This window comes from Tenrec ecaudatus, chromosome 10, assembly GCF_050624435.1.
Source record: "Tenrec ecaudatus isolate mTenEca1 chromosome 10, mTenEca1.hap1, whole genome shotgun sequence".
NCBI classification, from domain to species: Eukaryota; Metazoa; Chordata; class Mammalia; order Afrosoricida; family Tenrecidae; genus Tenrec; species Tenrec ecaudatus.
Window position 1 is genome coordinate 32634236 of NC_134539.1, and position 17350 is coordinate 32651585.

The following is a 17350-nucleotide window of genomic DNA, read 5'->3' on the forward strand; positions in this document are numbered from 1 at the left end:
AGACTACAGCATTCAGTATAGATTATACCTCAATGTAAAGAAAACAAAAATGTGCACAACTGGACTAGTAGATAGCAACATCATAAATGGAGAAAAGACCGAAATTTCCAAGGACTTCTTTGTCCTTGAATCCATAACCAACACTCCTGGAAGCAGCAGTCAAGAAATCCAATGAGGCTTAAGCCCAGTGAATGGATTTTAGGTTCCTACTGCCATGCAAACCGGGTGTTTACAATGTAAGTTCTGATACCATTCCCTCGGTTTGGATTTTATCATTTACAATCCTTGGATCACAGAGACTGGTGTGCTTTTACCATGTGGGCCCAGGAGACACCTCACTCAGGTGGCTGTTTGTTTGAAGACAAGCTTTTAAGACCCTAAACCAGTGCTTCTTAACCTTACTAATGCCGCAACCCTTTAATGCAGTTCCTCATGTGGTGACACACCTCCACCATAAAATTATTTTCGGTGCTAATTCATAACTGTAGTTTTGCTACTGTTATGAATCGGGCAACCCCTTTGAAAGGATCATTCGACCCCCAAAGTGGTCACGACCCAAAGGATGAGAACTGCTGCCCTAAATACTATTATTGTTTTTCTATTAAAGATCCTTTTACTGGGGGCTCTTACGGCTGTTATAACATTCCACACATCAGTTGTATCAAGCATATTTGTACATATCTTGCCATCATCATTTCCTAAACATTTACTTTCTATTTGAATCCTGATATCAGTTCCTCTTCCCCCGCCACCCCATAACCCCTTGATAAATTATAAGTTATTATTTTCATATGTTACACCGACCACTGTCTCCCTTCACCCACGTTTCTGTTGTTCCTCCCCTTGGGGGCGGGAAGGTTATACTTAGATCATTGCAATCAGTTCCCCTTCTTCCTCTCCTCCCCCCACTTTCCCGTGGCATTGCTATCCCGTATCTGTTTCTGAGGGGATTACCTGACCTGGATTCCATGTGTCATTCCATCTGTACCTGTGCACACACTCCAGTCTAGCTTGCAGTGAAATGCAGAACTGGGGTCGTGAGAGTGGGGGGTGAGGAAGCCTCAAGGAACTAGAGGAATGCTGTGTGTTTCATCGGTGCTATACTGCGCCCTGGTTCACTCATCCCTTCCTTGTGACCCTTCTGTGAGGGGATGCCCTATTGTCTACAGGTGGGTTTTGGGTCTCTGCTCTGACCCCCTCTTGTTCTCAACAAAGTGTTTTTTGTTTTGTTTTCGACCTTCTGGTGCCTGTTACCTGATTCTGTCAACACCTCATGATCGCACAGGTGCTTCTTCCATGTGGGCTTGTTGCTTTTCGGCTAGATGGATGATTGTTTATCTTCAAGCCTTTAAGACCCCAGATGCTATATCTTTTGATAGCCAGGCACCATAGCTTTCTTCACTACATTAGTTCATGTACCCATTTTGTCTTCAGTGATCGTGTCAGGAGGGTGAGCATCACAGAATGCCAGGTCTAAATGCTATTTTTACTAAGAGTCAGGTACCATCTAGTTTCTTCTGGCGAATCTTCTCTGACTATAGACCAGGGGTGTGAATAGCCTGGCTGTCCTTCAGAATGCAGTGGTTTTAATTCATTTTGTTTTTCTGTGTTTTGTTTTCTGTATTTTTCTGTATATGAAATCCAGGACATTGATGGTTTCTTTTGGCGACATTGATGGTGAGGGAGATTGGAGGGAGGTGGGAAGCTGCTAACAGTGAGCCCAAGAAGGAAATAAATGTCCCAAAGTTGATTGTGAAGATGACAGGGCAACTCCTTTTAATATGACTGACCTATTACATTGCATGCTGTGTGAAATATATACCATTAAAACTCTTAAAGAAAAAAATGTTAAATGACACACTGGGATGGGCAAAACTGCTTCAAAAGACTTCTTCAAAGTTCAAGAGCAAAGATGTCCCTTTGTAGACTAAAGTGCACCTGATCTAAGCCATCGTCTTCTCAGGAGTCTCATATGTTTGTGAATGAGTAAGGCAAAAATCGATGCCTTTGAATGATAATGTCGGAAAAGCATATTGAAATTACTATGTACTGACGGGAAAAAAATCCCACAAACCTATTTAGGAAAATGTGCCACCAGAGTGCTCCTTAGAAGTGAGGATGGGCCTCAGTCACTGAGCCGCCGCCGAGGACTCAGCAGCCTCCCCCTCGAGCCCCCTCGCTTCCTGACGCTCCGTCCCCCCTGCCCGCCTTCTCCAGCCGCCGCCTTCCGCAGGCCATTTCCACCGAGTAAAAGGAATCATATCGTATGTCTGCTATCCAGAACCTCCACTCTTTCGACCCCTTTGCTGATGCAAGTAAGGGTGATGACCTGCTGCCTGCGGGGACAGAGGATTATATCCATATAAGAATTCAACAGCGCAACGGCAGGAAGACCCTGACCACTGTCCAAGGGATCGCTGATGACTACGACAAAAAGAAGCTAGTGAAGGCCTTTAAGAAGAAATTTGCCTGCAATGGTACTGTGATTGAGCATCCAGAAAATGGAGAAGTGATTCAGCTCCAGGGTGACCAGCGCAAGAACATATGCCAGTTCCTTGTAGAGATTGGACTGGCTAACGACGACCAGCTGAAGGTTCATGGGTTTTAAGTGCTTGTGGCTCACGGAAGCTTAAGTGAGGATTTCCTTGCAATGAGTAGAAAAATTCCCTCTGTCCCTTGTCACAAGTTTAAAACCTCACAGCTTGTATGATGTAACCATTTGGGGTCCACTTTTAACGTGGACTAGTGTAACTCCTTCATGCAATAAACTGAAAAGAGCCCCCCCACCCCCCAAAAAAAGAAGTGAGGATGGTGCTTTGGACAGATGATCAGGAAGGGCCAGTCCCTAGAAAGGACATCCTGCTGCATAAAGTGAGGGCCAGTGAGAAAGAGAAAGCGCCTCAGTGCAAGGTGAATCCACACAGCGGCTGCGTCATGGGGCTGTCACATAGGAATGATTCTGAGGCTGACAGGGACTGGGCATTGTTTTGTTCTGTTATAGTTAGGGTTGCTATGAGCAGTCACAGAAGGAGTTTAAGAAATTGAGCAAAAACATCTGTTTACATATCAGAAATATCATCCCGGCATTGTGGGGACGGACCAGGGACAAGAAGGTGGTTCCAAAGGAAGGGAGGCCAGGAAGAAAGACCATTTTGCAACAGCACCAATCAATCAATCAATAAAATACCTGGGCGAGAAGCTATAAAGAATGGGGTATGTTTGGTAAGTAAGAGATAAAATAGATTAGGTTTAGTGATTGACTATGTGACAGAGGGCTTTTAAGGGAATTCTGTCACTGGGTCGAGAATTAGGATATATGGCTTGCAAGGACTGTGTGTCTGAGCAGAGGTGTTATCTCTGTGTGATTGATGTGGGTGAGTCGGCCGTCTAGTGCTCTGAGCAGCAGTGCCAACACCAACAGGCCTGTTCTCTGCATTCCTTGCTTTCCAGGTTCTGTCTAGCTCTCTCTGGTGACTCATCTCTCTGAGCACGCCCTTTTCCCTGCCCCCTGCCTCTCTGTTGTACTCTCAGCTCCATAACTAGGTTCCCTAGATACATGAATGAGTTTCTCGTAGCTCTGTGCCTCACACTGAGCATTAAAATACATGACAAATCCTACAAGAAAAGACATCCTTGTTGAGGTTCCCCCTTGGGTTTCAAGAGACTCGAGATGCGTGTGCCTAGTTCGGGATGGTTGTCAAGCTCATCGAGACAAGTGAATTCTCCATCTTGAGGTATGCCTTAAAGTGCACTTCAAATATTGTAGCTCACGAAGAGCCAGAAGGAATATGTGATCAATTTCAGATGAGTTAGATAATCTGCTTTTAGTATTAGGGGTCTAATTTTAAATTTGGATTTCCATTAGAGAACTCTAAGGGTATGGTCCCTAGGCCTCCTTTGGCTATAGAAACTGAGGCAAGGCCAGTGCACGCTGTGACTTGATACTGCCTTAAACTCTGGGCCAGATTTATGTGAGAGGACAAGAGGTATGTAGGCTCCTTGGATTATGAATATTTAATCATGGGATGGAAATGTGAAATGGATACCTTTGGAGAGGGACAGGCTGCCACCTAACTATTAGCAGGGAGTTCTGAGAAGTTTGTTCACTAGATCTTTTATGCTCAAGTTTTTGCTCATCAGGGAGATGCTTGACCCGATTGTAGAACTGCACTTAGTCAGCAGCGTGTGACTCCTTAGGCCTGCCTTGCAGCTTGTCGGCTCTGATTTAGTTTGTAGCAGATCTGCCTTAGCACATCAGGTAAGCCAAGCTCATTCCTCACCCAGAGTGGTGTCTCCTGTTGCCAAACACTCTTTGTTGCATGCAGTTTTGAAGTCGTTTATAGAAGGCATAATTCTACAGGAAAAACAAACTTTTTGTTCAGTGACCAGAACAAAACATTTTCCCTCCAGAAACACATATCCTAGCTTGTCGGGCTGGTGGCCATATGTCTATCTCTTCATGCTGCTTTTGGCTGTACTAAACCAGAGAGAGGAAAAATAATCACAAGCTGAGCCCACATAAATCAGACTCTGGCTCTGTCCTTTTCACTCTGCATATGTGATTACTGACATGGGCATTGACCAAGGCAGTGCTGCCCAGTCCACTCTTTGGCATTGACACCAGGAAATTTACCATTCCAGTCTCTAGCATTGATTGAAACTAGGAAAGGCCAGGTAGTGGGCACTGTCTTTGCTTCCAGGTCTGTTATATCTGCAGGGGCAGTGAATTATTTGAAATGGCCCTTCCAGCCAAAGTCTAACTCCCACCAGCCTACCTTTTCCTGCCTGGGTCTGGTAAGAAGGTGGGAGTCAGGGGGAGATTCACCTGTGACTAAATGTAATATAGCTTCATATAAAAGGAGCGTTTGAGAAGCAGGAGAGGAGGGATCTCCTTATAGCAGCAAGCGCCAGGGGTGAAGCACGTCCACTGGACCTAGAGATTCCTGTGCAGTGGATCCAGAAGCAGCTGTGACAGTCGAGGAGCAGCAGCAGCTCCACCAGGAGCCGGAACGTGAAACAGAACAGTGGACTCAGAGTCCATGAAACAAGTAAAGCCGACGACTTTGGAGCAAGAGGCTGCTTCTGGAATAGGGAGCCCTAGGGCACTTTCTTGAGGAAGCTGGCTTTGCTGATCCCTGTAAGTGGAACTGAGTACCTTTGAGCTGAGGCTTATGGGAAGGGGGCCACCTTATGGGAGGGGTTCCCCCTTAATTCAAGAAGTTAGGTTTGCTAACTCACAGAGCTTGAGCTGAATGCCTTCTAGTTGAGACACACAGTAGAGTAGTCATTTATTAGCAGACCTGACAGAACTTTGTAACATGTCCTGATAATCAACTGTATCCTGAGTATTTTCCACTTCCTTAATAAACCCTTTAATCATAAATCTTGCCTGTGAGTTCTGTATAGCCATTTCAGTGACCATTAGAAGAGAGAAGTAAAACAATACTAGTGAAAACACAGTAGCTACCCAAGGAGACTTAAAACGGTCTGTCCGAGGGGGCAGAATTGTGGATGGTAAGGATCTCCTTCAGTATCCCTGTGGCAGGATGCAGATAATTCAGCTGCAGGTGAATCTTGTGCGCCAGGTGGTTTTCTGACTAACTATTCCTTTGGTTCCCCTTTGGATCTCGTGCAGCTCGGAACCTTCCCACAACTCTGCGTGCGTGTCAGTGTTTCGTGTTGCATTTCCATCTTGACTCGTGTCTCTAGGCAAAGATCCCTGCACAAATTTAATTTGGGAACCAGACCTTGAGAATGTCTGTTCAAAGCATTTCGCAGCTTCTGGATAAATGCCTTTTCCTTCTTAACCCAATCTGTTTTTCCAGTTCTGCCCAGCGAGCTCTTGAGCAGCTTGGAGGAAGCTACCCCAACTAAGGTGGGTGCTTGTGATATTTGTGGTGGAGCTTTTCTACCTCTAGAACACCCCCATCCTTTTAGCCTGCCCCAGATTTTCAGGGGCCAGATCCACTGAGACAAGGGGACCGTTGCCCACCGGGCTCAGGAGCCAGAGCTTCAGAAATGGCCTGTATATCCCAAAAGGTCAGCCCTCTGAGGAGAACCCCATTTCTCTCTGGTCATCCAATGCCTGGCAACCCTGTGGGCTCTGTGGAAAGGTTGCAGAGGGAGCCCAGTTTCTAGCCAGAGCTTACACTGACTGCTGCTGACCATTTTCCCATTGTCCTCGTTGCTCTTGCTGAAACATGGAAATGTGGAAAGATGCAAAGGTAATCCATGCTCAAAGCACCAGGGTGCTCGTGTCAGATTTGAAGACGATTAGCCAGAAATAGCAGGTTTGTTGTGCTGCACACATCATCTATTGTCTGAGTATTTTTCTAGATGACCAGTTGCTTAGAAGACAAACTTAGATGGTTAAGAAGACAAACGGAATGTGTCTGAGCAGGCAGCAGATGGAGAAGCAGGACAGTGTTGGCCTTGCTTATATCTAGTTCGGTGGTTCTCAACCCTCCGAATGCCGTGACCCCTTTAATACAGCCCCTCGTGTTGTGGGGACCCCCTGCCCAACCATAAAATTATTCTCACTGATACTTCATAGCTGTCAATTTGCTACTGTTATGAATCAGGCAACCCCTGTGAAAGGGTCATTGGTCCCCCAAAGGAGTTGCGACCCACAGCTTGAGAATCATTAACCTAGAGAGTTCAGCCAGGTTCTGGAGCCACAGGTGGGTGAGGTACTGTCTTAACTCTGGGAATCTTCCCAAATCTTGAGAGTTCGAGCCTCTCCCTGTCCTAAGAAGCCTGGATCTAGGCTAGATAATGACAGCCACGGTTCCTGGAATCTCTACTCGTGACTACAGAATTGGAGATGAAATTCTGATTCAGTCAGTCTTTTGTCTATTTTGTTTTGTTTTGTCTTAAACTCCCATTTTTTCCTTTCTCCTGGCTGGACTGTGGGAAACTCCACAGTAAATTGTCTCTGATTTCCACTGAAATGTGAGTTTTCAAGGTTTTTTCCCCCCATTCCCCTGTATTTAGGTGTGGTTATAACTGCGCTGTCAGTCCTTATCCCTCTGTCAGCCAGCCAAACCCCCCACTGGGTTAGGAGATATTTGCTCTGCTGTCAGTGTTGGCTGCATAATGAGGTGGATGGCTAAGAAATTAGTTGTTAGCAGTTTTTGAAATCTGAGTTTTCTTCCTTGGTTGAGGGGGAAGTAACGTTGTTGGAAGAAGGCAGTAGGGAGGCAAATGTTGCTCTGAAATCAACCCTTTCTCCTCTGGATCTTGGGTAGGCCAAGACAATCATGCTTCATGTAAAAACTTGTTTTATGTAGCACATAGGGCTGCTTGTTCTTCAGGACTGCTTGGTTTCTTGGCTAAATGGTCATGCTTTGTTGGGGTTTGTTAGGAAGGATGCTGCAGGGTAGCAGAAGTAGCAACTTTTGAGAGGCTGCTAAGTGCCTGCTGTGTGTTTCAAACTTACCCACCCACAGTTGGTCTTTTCTTATTAGATCAGTTTCTGACAGTGTCTGATTACCCAATAACCATGGAACAATTGTACTTTCCTCCGCCCCACCACCACCACATGAAAGATTCTGCTTCTCAGTGTGGCTAGCATTTGTCCCCTTCCCAGCCCCACAGTACCTTCCCATAGAATCAAAGCCTCTTTTCAAAGATCCTACCCTCGACAGGGACAGAGTACCTTTACATGTGATTAATCACATGGACAGTTTCATGTGCTTGTCATCACATCATGTGAAATTGTTCACTACAGATGAGTAAATTAGCCTACGCTATGCTGTGCTTACCTTGCTTATTGGGTCGTCTGCCCTGGGCGCACAGGGGCTAGAAGAGGAATAGCTGCACAGCTTGGTACCGGTCTGCTGGAGCTCTGGCTTGAGCAGGATTCCGAGGTGCCCTAGACGCATCAAACAATGCTTTTCCTGTGCTGTGCTGGAGAGTGGAAAAGTGCATTGTCTCCTCCAGAGCGCAAGGGACCAAAGCTTATTGCTTGGACATTATGTTGCAACCCATGACTTGAGTGTTTATGAAAGTGAAGATTCCGTGTCATGAGGAGTGCTAATTGACCCTCTGCCACGGAGCCCATTCTGACTCAGAGTGACCCTGTAGGACAGAGTAGAACTACTCCTTAGCGTTTCCGAGACTGTAAATCTTTGCAGGAATAGCCAGCCTCATCTTTTTCCAGTGAGTCCGAACTAGGATTGCTGAATTACTGAGAGAGGAACACACCAGTCACCTGGTCAGCAAGTCGCCTCGAAGATGAGACGAGCTCTGACAGAGAGAGACTAAGAAACTGGGGGTCGTGGAACCAGGGCTTTGGCATTTAGGCACTGTGTTATCTCTTCAGGTTACCTGATTCCTAATTCTGGATTCCAGAATCATCTGTGGTCCTGCATCTGCAGCAGAGGGTCCTTCTTAGCCCATTTAGCTTGTCTCACTTCTCCCTCATTGTGGGCATAGCCCAAAGGGAGGTTTTGTTTTCTAATTTGATCTTAGGCTGCGGTGTTTTTTAATCTTTCGGTACCAGTTTTTAAATTTTTTAAATGGTGTCTAGGGTGAAAGTGTACAGAACAAATTGGCCTCCCATTCAAAAGTTCATGTACATCGTATTGCGTGACATGGCTTGCAGTCTCTGCAATCTAACTCTACTCTTCCTACTTCCTCCCCATGTGTATGGCTTCCCTTCACCCCTCTTTCCTGCCTTCTAAGCTTCGGAGGGGCCCTGGGGGTGTCGTCGGCTCCATGTTGGGCCGCTTACCCCAAGGTCAGCCATTCAAAAGCACCGCTGCTCTGTGAGAAGAAGATGGGGTATTCCACTACAGTAACAACATTGTCTCAAAAGCCCACAGAGGCAGAGGGCTTAAGTGGAGAGCAAATGCTTTGAAAATGATTAGGGCAAAGAATGTACAGATGTGCTTTATACAATTGATGTATGTATATGTATGGATTGTGATAAGCGTTGTATGAGCCCCTAATAAAATGTTAAAAAAAAAATTTTTTAAATAAAATAAATGCAATAGAACAAAAGGGGGGATAAAAAGTAAAACAAGCACCAAAAAAAGCCCACAGAGGTGGCTCTGTCTGTCCTATGAGGTGGTTATGAGTCAGAACTGAACCAATGGCAGTGAGTTTGGAGGAGGGTGGGGTTTGTGTGGTGTTTTTTTTCCTTAGCTTTATCCTTGAGCAAATGCTGCCCTTTTGGTCTTCTACGATTGATGGTTCTACCGAGCGTTCACCCTGTAGGCCTGTCTACTGTTGGACTGAAAGCTGACCCCTGCGCATGGGTTCAATTCGAGGCTGTCTAGGGAGTCTAAGGACCACAGTCTTGGGGGGTTCCATTAGTCTCAAACCAGTCAGCTTCCTTAGTACTTAGTATAATTTTGAGTTTTGTTGTCCTCCCCTCCTTCTCCTTTATCCAGGACCTCCTATTGCCATCCTTTTCGGAGCTGTCAATAGTAGAAGCTGGGCACCATCTAGTTCTTTGGTTTTGGGGGGAGGGAGGGTCATGTGTTTCATTAGCCTTTGGGATTAATTGTTTCCTTGCACCTCTTATGTTCTTCACTCTTCTTTGTTCCTGATGGGGCGAGGCCAACAGCTGGCTGCTTGTAAGCTTTTAAGATCCTAGTCACTATGCCAAAAACAAACAAACAAACAAACATGCAGCTATTTGATGTTCACTGCATTGGGTGCTTTACCTGCTCTTCAGTTTCTCCAAATGCTGGGAATAGATTTGCACATACAAAAATAAATAACAGCCAAGCCACCTCCCCACCCCAAAAACACACACAAAAAACCCCCAACACCCGAAAACAAAGGCCACCTCCCGCTTGTCTCAGTGGAAGAGCAGCCTCCTTTGTATTGTGCTCAGGGAGCCGCTTGCCTGCTTGTCTTTTCTGGGAGAGGAGACTGGGCACTCCCCAAAGCAGAGGGGTCTGTCTTTCTCCTTGTAGCCTATAGCCCAGCCGGACACGGACACGCGAGTGCTGGGCAGGCAGGGGGCAAAGGACGGAGAAGGGTGGGTACGGAGGGGAGGACGTGGGGGCGGGGAGAGAGTAAGATCTATATTTAGGGAGAGAGAGAGACACGCACCAAGGGTGTGCGAGTGAGCTTGCTGGCGAGGGTTGCGTGTGCGTGAGTGTGCTGGGGAAGGGGGTGTGTGCGCCAGGAACGTGTGAGGAGAGGAGGGCTGGTGCCCTACGGGGAGGTTGCTGGCAGGAAGCAGCTGGAGAGGAGGAGGAGCAGCCGCAGCAGGAGCTTGAGCTGCCCTGATTTTCCGTCTCCCCAGTCTCGGGCTCCGTTGGTTGAGTTGGAATCTCACAGCCCCGGGGAAGTTGGGCTGCTGTTCCCTCCGCGGGCGCGCGAGCCGTCAGAAATCCTCGCCAGCTCGGCTTCCTCGCTTTGCAGCCGGCGCGACTCCTGCCCCGCCCTTCACCGAGGGGCTGGCTGGGCTGGGCATTGTGTGGGCATCATCAACTTCGCCGCCCGGGAGCCAGCCCGCGGGTGCCGCGGAGAGCAATGCTCCTTGGTCTGCCCCTTAGGCTTAGAAAGTTCATCCTGCGCCTTCGCTGTACCGCCAAGGCGTGCGTCTGCCTGGATTTCCTCGTGAAGGCAACGCTAGGGCTCAAAACTTGAGAATTCCTGGCTTTCATGTGCTTTTTCCTTTCATTTCCGTTACCCTGATTTCGGTTGCAGCAGCAAGGTAAGTGGTCTGCAGGGCATGACTGACGCGGGGCAGGGCCAGCAGGGACAAAAGCGAATCACTGTGGGAGGAATAGGGAGCAGCTCCCTAATTACATAACTGCTTGAGCCAACTTCCTGGCGGGGGTCGGGAGAATGAGTGATAAATATGTAATACTGGGCACCGAGGGTAGACTCTTTCTGGGCACGTGTGTGTATACTGCTGATTTGGCCACACATCCCGCCTTGGTGGTCTCCTGCTGTGTGCCAATAGCACACCCAGCGCTTGGCTGTGTGCTTCCTGGTATCCAAATCTTGTTTTTCTCTCGATATGTTCGTAATGTTTATAAACAGCCTGTTCATCCCTTTCCTGTGTGAAGTTCCTCCTAGACAGCCCATTCATCTTCTAGGAGCCCATGCAGACCATCTCCCTCGCCGTGGGTGAATACATGTGCAGACATTAACCTGTCCCTTCATCTCACGTGCACCAGTACTACTCAGATAACCTTGCTGTTCTGCGTGTAGACATCTGTTTATATAGAGTCTTCTCACTCATCCAGTGTGTGCAAGTGTGTGTATACTGTCTCGTGGGTTAGTTCATCCCTCTTCTGTATGCATGTGATTACCATATACACTGACAACTTTTGAGTTTGCTGTCTTGACTGTGTGCACACATGCACAATTGGGCATTTGTTCTTCTGTCTCGTGCAGACAGCACGAACTTCATAGAGTGAAGACTCACTTCCAAATCCTCAGTGGCCATGGTCAAGTCATTTGGCCTCTCTGAGTTTGATTTTCAGAATAATAATGCTTTCCTCCTGCATAAGAGGGCAGTTGTGATGATACAATTAGATCATGTAAAATGAAGTTCGAAACAAATATATTACCAATGTGTCTCTCTGGTGCATGGTATTCAGGAGAACATACCTTTCACTCAGCTGCATGAAATGATGCCCTTGTCTGCCCCTTCCATGTGCAGGGCTCGCTTCTGTTGAAGTGTTTTAACTGGGTTTATCCTATAGTTTTGCCCTGAGGACTGGACAAAGCTACCTGGAGCAACAGAGCATCTAGAGAGGGTTGAGAGAGAAAGGGTTCTATCCTCTGCAAGTTAGGTCTTGATACTTTTATTCTTTGTAGATTGAGGAGGACCAAACAGGTCACAAAATGGAACTGTCGTACTGCTTCCAGCGAGCATCCGGGTTAGCAGATGACAGGCTGAGTATTAGAACAGAGCACACAAGCAGCTCCACTGAGATGCCAGGTGGTAGCCTGCTCTTCGCAGTGAGTGTCTCCTGACAGGTTTGGAAGGCGTGCCAGAGTGCCCTGTTTCAGCCTCCTAGACCTGGTCGCCCAGGATACCATAGTTGCTGACCACATGTGGCTTAGTCTAAAATAAGTGTGCTATTAACATATGACACATGCCAGATTCAGGGGACCTAGTATGAGAAAAGAATGCAAACAATGTGATTAATACTTTTATGTTGATTTCATAGGAAAGTAACATTTTGGGATCTGTGAATTAAGTAAAATATATTACTAACATTCATTTTACCCGTTTCTTTTTACTTTTGGGGTAATTTGAAACGACATCTGTGACTCATAGCCTATTTCCACTGGACAGCGCTGCTCTAGACCCATCACTAGGAACACGGTCAGGGCAGCATTCCTGACTGGCAGGCACCCTTTCCACTGCACCCTGGGGAGAACAGGCACCTTTTCCTACCTGTCTGTACATACTCCGGCAGAGGCCAGTGGTGTCACCACCCCTTTTTTGTTCTGAGTGGGTTCCCAGAAAATTATGAGCAAGGTTAATTAGTGAGAGATTTCCAACTTAGTTTTTCAATAAAAGGCAGTTGTAAACCATTAATCTGCAAGGAATTTAGAGCTTGAAGACAACATGTTGTCATGGAAACAAATGGACTAGGAATTTGGAGGCCTGGATTCTAATTCAGCTCGCTGTCAAATCATTTATTTTTTCCAAAGCACTGAGTTCTCACTGTGTGCCAGGCAGTGTGCTAGACATAGTAATACCCCGTGCCGTGCTAGGCAGTAGGGATTCCTACACAAATAAGGCACAGCTTTCAGTGCAAGGCGCTCTCACCCACCAAGCAACTCCTGCCGTCCAGGGAGCTGCCAAAACCAAATAGATTAACAACAACAAGTGTGTCAATTCTAGATCATGGATTATGAAATTAGATAATGGGACTTATGAGAAGTGAGAGTCTTTGCCCCTGCTTAAAGGCTTTCCAATTAAAACAATGTGTGTGTATGTGTGTGTGTGTGTGTGTGTGTGCGCGTGCGTGCGTGCGCGCACGCGCGCGCCTAGAACAGCCAAACAAAACTGCTGCATAGGCGGGATTACAATGTAGTGTGAGATTACGGATCCAGATACTCTCTAAAGGACCCTTCCACCCCTGGCATGTTCTGATTTTCTGCCCTTGTTCTTTTTGTTCTAGGAATTTTATAAAGTATTTTATAAACCAGGTACAGTTCTAGGTGATGGGGGAGGTAGCTGTGAACAGACTTCCTGCTCACATTCTAGGGATAGTGAGGTAGGGAAAGGAGTTAGATTGTGAACAAGCATATAAGTGTATCGATAAGTTCTGTGAAGAAATCCTCACACAATAAAGGGACATGGAATGTCGTTTGAGAAGGGGTGTGGGGTAGATTCTCGCTGACATGCCTTCTCTAGGCCCTTCACAATAACCGCGAGGTGGTAAGGAGGCAAGCATACCTGATGGTTCTGAGTATGTATGTCTTCGTTTTGTGATGTATTATACTCTGTTGAGCAAGAAACCATGTCACTGCTGAAAGGACGCCCTGGCCAGGGCACAGAGTACCCAGCTGTCCTGATAGGCACGCAGTCTTCCTTCTGAGATCTTGAGAGACCAACCTACTAGAGTCTGGGGCCTCTCCATTGCCACTGTGACTGGAAAGGCCATGATCAGAGGTTCTGTCTCCCTTCTTGGATGTGGAGCCTTGAGATTGCTTTAGCTTTGTATATAGTCCTGCCTCTGGCTTATAGATGAGACATAGTATAAGACTTGTGAGAAGGGATGATAAATTCCCATGGACTGCAATACTGGGGCCTTACTGAACCATTCATCTAGAACATGCTCTCTTCCCTGGGGAGTAGAAAATATTCTTTATACCTTGCTAATTTTCTTTTGACCAAGGGGCTCTGGAAGCCTGGATTCTTTCCTAAAGATTAGCATCTGAAGATTGCCTGTCCCTGTTGTGGCCCTAGATGTCCACTCCTCTGGCCATAGTAGCCACAGAGAATAATTGATAACTGACCCAGGAATGGTCTTTCCTCTATGGGAGGGAGGGTCACGGCGCTTGGCTTCCTGCCTGCAGATTTGGGTCACACAAAGTGAGAGTCTGCATGATGCATGTGCAGAGTTCGGCTTGCTCCCAGAAGTCCCCTGGTTTTTTCCTCCAAGCCAAGATTTGGGTCAGAGGCAATTCTATGTGGAATGACCAGATTCCTCATCACCTTTATTTATCAAGTCAGGGTGGTTTTTACCTTGATTTTTTTTTGGTTTGTTTGTTTATAGGTTGATGCTGACATGTTATAATTAAGGAGTCTACTCCCTGCGGCATTTTGTCAGCTTTGCATTATTGACACATATTCCTTTTGATTAATCCATTTCATTTTTATGTGTTCCAGTTTTAAACACAGCAACCCCTTAAAAGAGCTGCCTTGTTTTTTTTAGCCTTCTACATTCCTTAGAGAAAAAAACAACAACAGGAAGTCTGGCCATTTTGGAAAACATTTGTAGGACAGTTGGAGAGTTGGCCAGAGATAATAGATGAATGGGATGAGACAGGACAGTGGAAGGCTGGGTGAACCCAAGGCCTCCTATTCCATCCCTGCTCAGACATTAGCTCTTCTCTGAGTTCATCTTTTCTCTGGTACCTCTCTGCCTCTCTTGCCCTTCCTAGCCCCTACAAATGAATTACTCTCCTCTTTATTAGCACATCCATCATAACATGCACCACTTTTCATGTGGCCTTGTTATGGTCTCTGTGTCTCTCTCCCACAAACTTTAATACACCAGAGCGGAGACTCTGTCTTATGTTCCTGGGACCTACTAGAGACGACTGATTACGTTGGATTGTTTTAAAGAGCCAACTTTGTCTTTCTCCTACTTGGGCCCCTGTCATTTCACTCCGGTGAACAGCAGTGGCAAAGAGAACCTGAGAAAGAGCTGGACCTGGAGGGATGCCCTTTCGATCGGTTTTGGCTTCTGGCTTCCTATTCAGCAAAGTAGCAGGGTTATCCTTTGACTATCTGTTCACTGCTTCAGAGCAAAAAGCTCTGGATGACTGAGTAGATTTAGAGCCTTTAGAAGATGACCCCAAGTTGAGTTTTTCCAGGGACAGGAACTACCAACTTGAATGGAATTTTGGAGGATTTGTTTGGCTGTGTGATATGAAAGCAAGGGTCTTGGTTTGCGGCCAAGAAAAGTTGCTGTGGCGGCTCGGCTCGGAAATGTCCTATTTGTCAACAACGTGGAGCCAGGCACCTTTGCCTTTTGCCTTCCCAGAGGCAGTAGACACGGGCTCGGAACAAAGTGACTCCCCAGTGATCAAGTGGGGCTGACCAGCCAGTGTTGCAGGCAGTACAGTCTGGGAGGGGACACCTGGAAAGACTGTCCAGGAAGTTAGGCCACATTCCAGGGGGATAGTTCTCTGAGGGACAGGTACAGATGTTCTCTAAGTCCACGTGGCCAGCACTGAAGCAATCCCTTTTTTATTCCTGACAAACGGTCTCAGGGCCGAGCACCTGCCAATGAGTTCTAACGCTCACTGAATATTCCGTCCATCGGTCTCCTTGCCTTGAGGAGAAAGCAGGATTAGGCTACAGAATGAGCACCGATGGCAGGAGCCCGGGCCCTGTCACAGACTACTAGAAGGGACTGACCGGCAAGTTAGGGATCTGGGGCCACCACTCAAATCCCTCAGCCAGCTGCATGTTTGGTTAAGACACTGGTTATTGGCTCCCTGGTTTCTTTGTCTCAGGGACTTACCAGATAACACGGCAGAAATTTGCCATTTACTGATTACTATTTTCTTATTTTAGCTTCACAACATTCCTGTGGTTATTCCCCCCACTTTACAGAGAAGAAACCTGAGGTGCAAGAGGTCAAGTGTATAATGCAAAGTCACTGGGGAAACAAGACCCACCCTTAAGTTTCCTGCTTCTCTCAGGCCACTAGCACTTGCTCCCGGCTTCCCATCATGGCCTCACGTGGTTGCACACAAAGCTTCTACCCTCGTGTAGTAAACAGTCTCTCTTCTTCGAGGCTAACTTTCGGGGCTAATTGCAGGGTCCGGCAGGTAGACCCAGGAATATTGGTTAAGGCTGACACCAGGTGCTGAGACCAAATCAGGGGGCCTCAAACCCTGCACAGATGGTGAGAAAAGAAAGAGGTGGCTTCAGAAATACAGATTTTGTATTTATGGGAGAAGCAGGAAAGCGATGAGTCAGTCCTAGAATTGAAGGCTTTTCTTCTGCCTAAGCAGCTAGGCTCAAAGCCCAAGACAAGGAATTCTGGTTGTGTACAGAGAGGAGCCTCTCTCACAGGTGAGGCTGAAGTGGCCAAGTAAGGGCTGCTGCTGGTTGTCGTGGCCCCCTGAAGCCTTAGGGTAGAGCAGTGATTGGTGAGTTGGGCCTCTCTAGTGCCTCTCAGGATTGGTAGAGTTCTTAGATGAGGGCTTGGAGCTAGAAAGAGGGGATGATATGAAATGAGAAATGACTCTAGTTTATTTTGGTTCTTGGCCTAGTTATTTCTCATAAAAAGAGTCAGCTTTGTCTTTGTCCTAACTCCTGTGCCTTGTCTTTCTGTTTCCACCTAGTCCAAGGAAGTATAGTGCCTTCAAATTCCAGACCCACAGAAAGTGAGTGGTGTGTGGGAGTGGTCCGTTAGTGTTCTTCCTAGACACTTTACCCCTTTTAGGGCTAACTTGAGTCCTGGGGAAAGAAAAGGAGGCAGACATTCGGAAGGTTTAGAAATGCAGCTCTCATCTAGAAAATGGGGCGACAGTCCCTGGTCAAAGAGCATGAAGAGTAGCCCTTCACCCACTAGGCCACGCTAACCCTCCCAGGATGACTCTGCAGAGCCCAGAGTACTGACAGCGCTGTGTGCCAACATGGATCTCTGATTCCCCTTTTGTCTTTTTGGCTCCACTCCTTCCCTATGCGTCTGGAATTCCCAGTTCAAAGGAGAAAGATGCCCAACCCACCTATGGTAATCTCAGCCTCTGTAAGCAGTGACCTCTAGCTTAGGGTGTAGGTGCAGGACTGGTGGCAAGTCCTGGACTCACCATTTTAGAGAACAGCAAAGCGCCTTGGGATCCTCTATGCTGTAGCCAACCCTGCTCCTCTCCCATATTCTCTCCAGGCCAATCAGAAGGGCCAGATCAGCCCTTACTCCAGCAGTTGACAGTGTGCTGGAAATCACTTATACTACTGAAGTATATATCCATAGGAATCTACATGAAGTTCCCAGGGAATGAGCTATTAGACTAGATCTGTGGACCAAGAAAAACTGAACCTAGGTGCTCACGAGCCTCATTAAGCCCTTAAGGATTTTTCAGCGGAGATAGGATCACCAAGTAGAGCATGAACATCAGTCATCCCCAGTTACGAGCTCATTATACCTGTGCCTCTGGCCACCTGAGTTCTGAACAG

At 47.0% G+C, this 17350-nt stretch overlaps 1 protein-coding gene and 1 pseudogene across 2 annotated transcripts in view; both read left to right on the forward strand.

Moving 5' to 3' along the window:
* UNC13B (unc-13 homolog B) overlaps nt 1-17350 on the forward strand; it is a 208662-nt gene that overhangs the window by 138661 nt on the left and 52651 nt on the right. The gene's annotated exons all lie outside the window — the stretch shown is intronic.
* On the forward strand, nt 2256-2737 carry LOC142459007 (eukaryotic translation initiation factor 1 pseudogene; annotated as a pseudogene).